This window comes from Bufo bufo, chromosome 4 (genome assembly GCF_905171765.1).
Source record: "Bufo bufo chromosome 4, aBufBuf1.1, whole genome shotgun sequence".
Taxonomy (NCBI): Eukaryota; Metazoa; Chordata; class Amphibia; order Anura; family Bufonidae; genus Bufo; species Bufo bufo.
This window is the reverse complement of record NC_053392.1, coordinates 634,945,436-634,952,007: the sequence shown is the minus strand read 5'-3', so window position 1 is coordinate 634,952,007 and position 6,572 is coordinate 634,945,436.

Below are 6,572 nucleotides of genomic sequence, written 5' to 3'. Positions count from 1 at the left end.
ACAACGTCTGCTGAGTGAGGATGTCTCTGAGGCATCGGAGAGGGCAGGGGTCCAGGGTAGAGTCCAGCATAGCTGTGGGCCAAACTCCTGTGCATTAGGGGATGTCACGGCTGAGGATGGGGGAAATCCTCAGCCGTGCGATGTCAGTTGATGTTTTGGCTGCTCGGCCAGGACAGCAGGATTAGGGAGCAGGTCACCTCCTAAAGCGTCCCAAACCTGACCCTAACTCCTAGCTGCATGGGCCGACCTTAGGAGGACCCATGCTCCGGAAGCTCGGATCCCTAACTCACCCTCCGACCGGTCCCTGGACTAGGAGTCAAGGTAAGACGGCCTGTTCCTACTGTACACGGAGGAACAAGGGTCTCACTGGCCAAGCTGCAGGGAAAAAGGGGACACAAACAAACTTAAGGATATGGCAGGTGAACTATCCGAGTTCCACCTACCTGCCACAGCCCTGCTGACTGGATCCCTGTGCAAACAGGAATCCAGATCCATAAGCTGCACTAAACAACATAGGACAGGAAAACATCAAATAGACATCACACATAAACTTAACATAAACTAAAATGTGACATATGGTTTATGAACCACAAGGGTGGCTCTCACAGGCAGTTGGTAAACACAGGAGGCTGCTATCAGCTAAGCATGGCTGAAGCAACCTCCTGAGCCCTGCCAAACACCAAGGCTATATAGGCCTAAGAGGCCACACCCAACGGTCAGACACACCCAGTGACATCACACACACTGGGAAGGGAGTTAACCCTTCCAGCACCATAGGAAAGGGAAAACACCAACTTAAAGGGAAAGTGACCGACACAAACAAACACACTGTGGTTGTTGCCGCAGGCAACGACATGTGGGCAACCGTGTCCTGGGAGTCAGCCCCAGGGCCGGGACACTGCCACCACATGTACACAACGACAAACGTTGCCACGGGCAACCACAATGTAGGAAAGGTGTCCGTGCACACCACACACTACACAGAGTGCACACAGACAAACGACAGTGCATACATACACTCACACAACTCCAAGGGAACCGCACACAAAGCTATTGTCCGCGGCAACCGCACTAGAGACAAACATCAAGCCTCAAGCTGCGGTTGAAACAACAACCCAAACCGCGGGCAACTGTATGCGGCTCCCAAGGAGTCACGGCCAAAACCGTGGCCGTGACAGGGGAGAGCGAGCGTGACGAGTCGCCACATTAAGTGGTGCCCAATACGTGGTCCGGTGAGGCAGTCTGACAGTTCTAGTGGGGTAGCACTCACCCCGGACCCGGTATAGATGGAGGGGTCTCTGCTGCCATTGGTCTGGCTTGTGATGCCAGGAGCGCCAGTGCTGGTCCAGCAGGAGCGGGAGAGGCCGTGTGCGGGCTGCAGACGCCATGCTCCGTGTCAGGCTGAGGTCTGCAGCTCAGGGAGCTGCCGCAAGGTCTCTGATTCCATAGCGGGCCGCGGCAGTGCTGAAGATGGGATGAAATACCGAGCAATTTGACCTCAGACGTGTTAGCTCCCCCCATATCAAAATTTTTGAACAAAACATATGCAGTTGGTTAGATCTTTGTTAGATCAATTGTTGTTTGCGTTAGATCTCACACAGAAGTAGAGATATTAACAGTTATTTGCAGGGGGGGCTAACCCGTCATCAGCCCCCCCTTATTAAAAAATTGACCAAACAATTAGCTATTCTGGAAGATATTTGTTAGATCCGGTGGATCAACTAGTTGTTTTGTTAGATCTCACATAATTACAGACTTATTAAGTAAATAATGAGGGGGGGCTAGCCCCCCCCATGCAATTTTCAGGTAAAATTTGATGCAGACTAATAGGCCTTCGTTAGATCCGGTAAGATCAAGTGGTTTCAACGTTAGATCTCATATAATTACAGAGATATTTCACATGAAAACACAGATATTAGGTAGTATGAAACTTGATCTTTGGAGGAGCAGACAGACCGGCCGCACAGCTTAAATCTGTCTTTGCAATTGTATGTTGTTATGTGAGGGTACCCAGATAGCTCATTTTATTGTATTCATGTTGTCTGAGTGCCATTCACCTAATGATATGCACTCAGACTTGAGCTATCTGGGAATAGGTTAAATGTCTGTGTTTGCTGGGAGGGTGTGACATTGTGTGTTTGGGTGGTGATTCCTGTCCGGTTGTCCCCACATGTGTATTGGTGATTTCCCTTTGTCCTCAGAGATAATTGAATTGCTCCTCGGGTGTCTCCAGGGCAGAGAGGAGGAAACCATGATGCATTGTGGGGATGTGTTGTGTCTGTGTATCCTGAGTGTTACGTGTCTGTCCTGTGTCACAGTCTTCCTTCTGGTCCCCTAGGGGCGTGTCCACCAGATGGGGACCTGCATAAATACGGGCGGGTAGCTCTCAATAAAGGAGTTCCTGTTTTATACCTTCATGAAGTTTTGGCTCATGTTTGGGGGATGGAATAACTACACTCTTGGGGATTGCTATATCATAATACTCCCGAGTATAAGCTCTTGTAAGAGCTGCTCCTGGTTCCTGTCTCTGGATTTAGGAGAGGTTCACCCACTGGAGCCTGGAGCCTTGTCGTAGGTCCAGGGTGGGTAGGAGACGGCGAGACCTCCACCAAGCTTCGGCGGTTCGTGGGGTCTGCAGTGCTGACGGTGTCAAGTGGAGTGCTTGGAGTCCTCTGAAAGCACTAGGAGCACCTATCGACGGAGGTACCCGGTCGGGGTGCTAGGCGTTCCGTTACATTGGTGGCAAGCAGTGGGATGGCGTCCTAGTGTGAGGAGAAGCAGCTCGGAGACACCGTTCGTGGATTTACTAAATTGAGGGCAACGCTAGTATCCGTACAGCGCCCCTGGCTACAGCAGGATGGAATCGGCTAGTCTTCGGACAGCGTTCTATGACGAGGAGGAGAAGGCAGCCTGCGGACTACAGGGATGCAGACAGAAAGGAAGTCTGGTATGATGCCCTCGAAAATGCCCAGCGGCAGCGAGGTGAGAGTCTCCCCAGTGAGGAGCAGCAGTTGCGGATGCGAGTGGCCCTGCGAATTCTACTACTGGGAGAGAAGCCCCTGGATGAGTGGGTGACAGAACTGGAGAGCCTGGTATGGAAGGAGCGTTGGCTAGACAACGCCTACCAGGCACTCTGGTGGGAGGTGATTCGGCACTCCCCCTGGATGGCTGAGCACGACAGACCCGAGGGTGGGGATTATGATGGCCCTGGCCTGTTGTTTGAGGCCTTCGCAGAACCGGAGTTTGGAGATGCTGGAGAGTCCCGGTTCTGGGATATCTTTGACCATAGGGAGGCTATGCATGATTGGGCTACAGCGAGAGAGGTGAGACAAGACCTGGCATCTCTAGTGTCAAAGGAGTGGGAGCTGGAGCAGGATTACCAATACCTCTTCAGCTCAATTCGGCCCCAATATACACTGCCAGAGAGCTGGGTGGCAGTCCCAGACCTACAACCCTACAGCTGGGAAGACCCGACTGAAGTATCCCCTGCTTCAATACCAGCTACAGAGGTAGGGGACCTCATAGACTGGTCCTGGGGGGAAACCCATATGGCAGGTGGAGATGGGACCGAGATCTCTCCACCGGCTCTACAGGGATGCGGGGCAGTCGGCCCAGATCCCCAACGGCAGTCGGAGTTTCAGGGAGTAGGGACAGTTTGTCCTGCTCCCCAGCGGCAGTATGTTTTGCAGGGAGAGGAGAGCATCGTCTCCATTCCCCAGCGGCAGTGCACCTTGCAGGGAGAGGAGACAACCGGTCTCTCTCCCCAACCACAGGGGGACAGCACCCCTAACTCCAATGGTGCAGATGGGACCGCAGTCTCTGCACCAGACCTACCGAGATGCTGGCCGGCCGGTACAGAGTCCCCACTAACCCCGCAAGAATGCCAGGAGGAGGAGGTAAGCGATCCCTCCTCTCCACAGCTGATCAGCGACAAGGTCCTGGGGGTAGGATTCCCTGACCCCATCCCAGCGGAATAACTGGCATCTGAGCAGAACACAGTTGGCCTCTGCCCTCCCCTATCCTCTTCGCCAGAGCCGGACTCCCCACAGGCTACCCCAGCAGAAGAGCTGTCATCTGGGCAGAGAGAAGTCGGCCTCTGCCCTCCCCTATCCTCTTCTCTAGAGCCGGACTTCCCACAGGCTACCCCAGCGGAAGAGCTGGCATCTGTCCAGAGCGCAGTCGGCCTCTGCCCTCCCCTATCCTCTTCTGCAGAGCCGGACTTCCCACAGGCTACCCCAGCGGAAGAGCTGTCCTCTGGGCAGAGAGAAGTCGGCCTCTGCCCTCACCTATCCTCTTCTCTAGAGCCGGACTTCCCACAGGCTACCCCAGCGGAAGAGCTGGCATCTGTCCAGAGCGCAGTCGGCCTCTGCCCTCCCCTATCCTCTACTGCAGAGCCGGACTTCCCACAGGCTACCCCAGCGGAAGAGCTGGCATCGGGGCAGAGTGCAGTCGGCCTCTGCCCACCAAGTACCTACAGCTCCAAGCTAGAGAACCACAAGGAAGCAAGGAGTCGCAGATGCCCACTCAACTGGGGACATACAAAACAGAGCCAGGCCCCAAAATTCAACAGGTCCAGTATTGGGTTGTGGGTGGACTGCCAGACTAACTCAGATACCGACCGGCGTGAGGTCAGGTATCTGGTTAGTCTTCCCTGGGAGGGGGAGATGTGTGGCGAAACCAACCTCGCCACTGGGTTTTGGAGGGGGCTGGCTACCAGCCTCTTGCCTCAGGATTATGGCCATACTAACTTTAAAGGAGCAGACAGACCGGCCGCACAGCTTAAATCTGTCTTTGCAATTGTATTTTGTTATGTGAGGGTACCCAGATAGCTAATTGTATTGTATTTGTATATTCTGAGTGCCATTCACCTAATGATATGCCCTCAGACTTGAGCTATCTGGGAATATGTTAAATGTCTGTGTTTGCTGTGGGGGTGTGACATTGTGTGTTTGGGTGGTGATTTCTGTCCCGTTGTCCCCACATGTGTATTGGTGATTTCCCTTTGTCCTGAGAGATAATTGGATTACTCCTCGGGTGTCTCCAGGGCAGAGAGGAGGAAACCATGATGCATTGTGGGGATGTGTTGTGTCTGTGTATTATGAGTAGCTGCATATCTGTCCTGTGTCGCAGTCTTTCTTCTGGTCCACTAGGGGCGTGTCCACCAGATGGGGACCTGCATAAATACGGGCGGGTAGCCCTCAATAAAGTGTTCCTGTTTCATACCTTCATGAAGTCTTGGCTCATGTTTGGGGGATGGAATAACTACACTTTTGGGGATTGCTATATCACAATACTCCCCTGAGTATAAGCTCTTGTAAGAGCTTGCTCCTGGTTCCTGCTCTCTGGATGTAGGAGAGGTTCACCCACTGGAGCCTGGAGCCTTGTCGTAGGTCCAGGGTGGGTAGGAGACGGCGAGACCTCCACCAAGCTTCGGCGGTTCGTGGGGTCTGCAGTGCTGACGGTGTCAAGTGGAGTGCTTGGAGTCCTCTGGAAGCACTAGGAGCACCTATCGACGGAGGTACCCGGTCGGGGTGCTAGGCGTTCCGTTACACCAAATATTCATAATATCTCATTAATTATATGAGATTTAACATTGAAACCACTTGATCTTACCGGATCTAACGAAGGCCTATTAGCCTGAATGAAATTTTACTCGAAAATTGCATGTGGGGGGGCTAGCCCCATTATTTAATACTACCTAATACCTGTTTTCATGTGAAATATTTCTGTAATTATATGAGATCTAACGTTGAAACCACTTGATCTTACCGGATCTAATGCAGATCTATTAGTCTGAATCTAATTTTATCAGAAAATTGCATGTGGGGGGGCTAGCCCCCCCTCATTAATCACTTAATAGGTCTGTAATTATGTGAGATCTAACAAAACAACTAGTTGATCATACCGGATCTAACAAATATCTTCCAAAATAGCTAATTGTTTGTTCAATTTTTTGATAAGGGGGGGCTGATGACGGGTTAGCCCCCCCTGCAAATAACTGTTAATATCTCTACTTCTGTGTGAGATCTAACGCAAACAACAATTGATCTAACAAAGATCTAACCAACTGCATATGTTTTGTTCAAAAATTTTGATATGGGGGGGCTAACACGGCTGAGGTGCAATTTGTGGTTCCGGAGCCATAAAAGTGGATGCCCGCCGCCCTGATCGCCTAACCGTCCTCTCTGGGGCGGGTAATCTCAGAGGAGAGTAAAGGCCCGGGGTCCGGCAGCTCTGCGGGGGCTCAGGCCGCCCACCCTTATCTATCTCTGTCTCCGTCGCCCTCCTTTTCTCCACGTCTTTCTCTCTCGTGGTGCTATAGTGCGGTATTCCTGCAGTTTGTTGACTGTTCTTTGTTACTATGGGGAGAAGCCGGCTTAGGTGGGACACGTGCTGCTAGAAGGATGATGGAGTCAAGGGCCCTCTGACCCTTCAGTGGGTCTCTTGTCCTCAGAGGGGCCCCAGAGGCGTGTGATGGGGTTGAGAGGGGACATGTCCAGGGCAGTCACTGTTTGCTCGTCTTCCACCCCTGGAGGGTGCCCGCTGATTGGCTGTGCAGGGGGTGTGACACT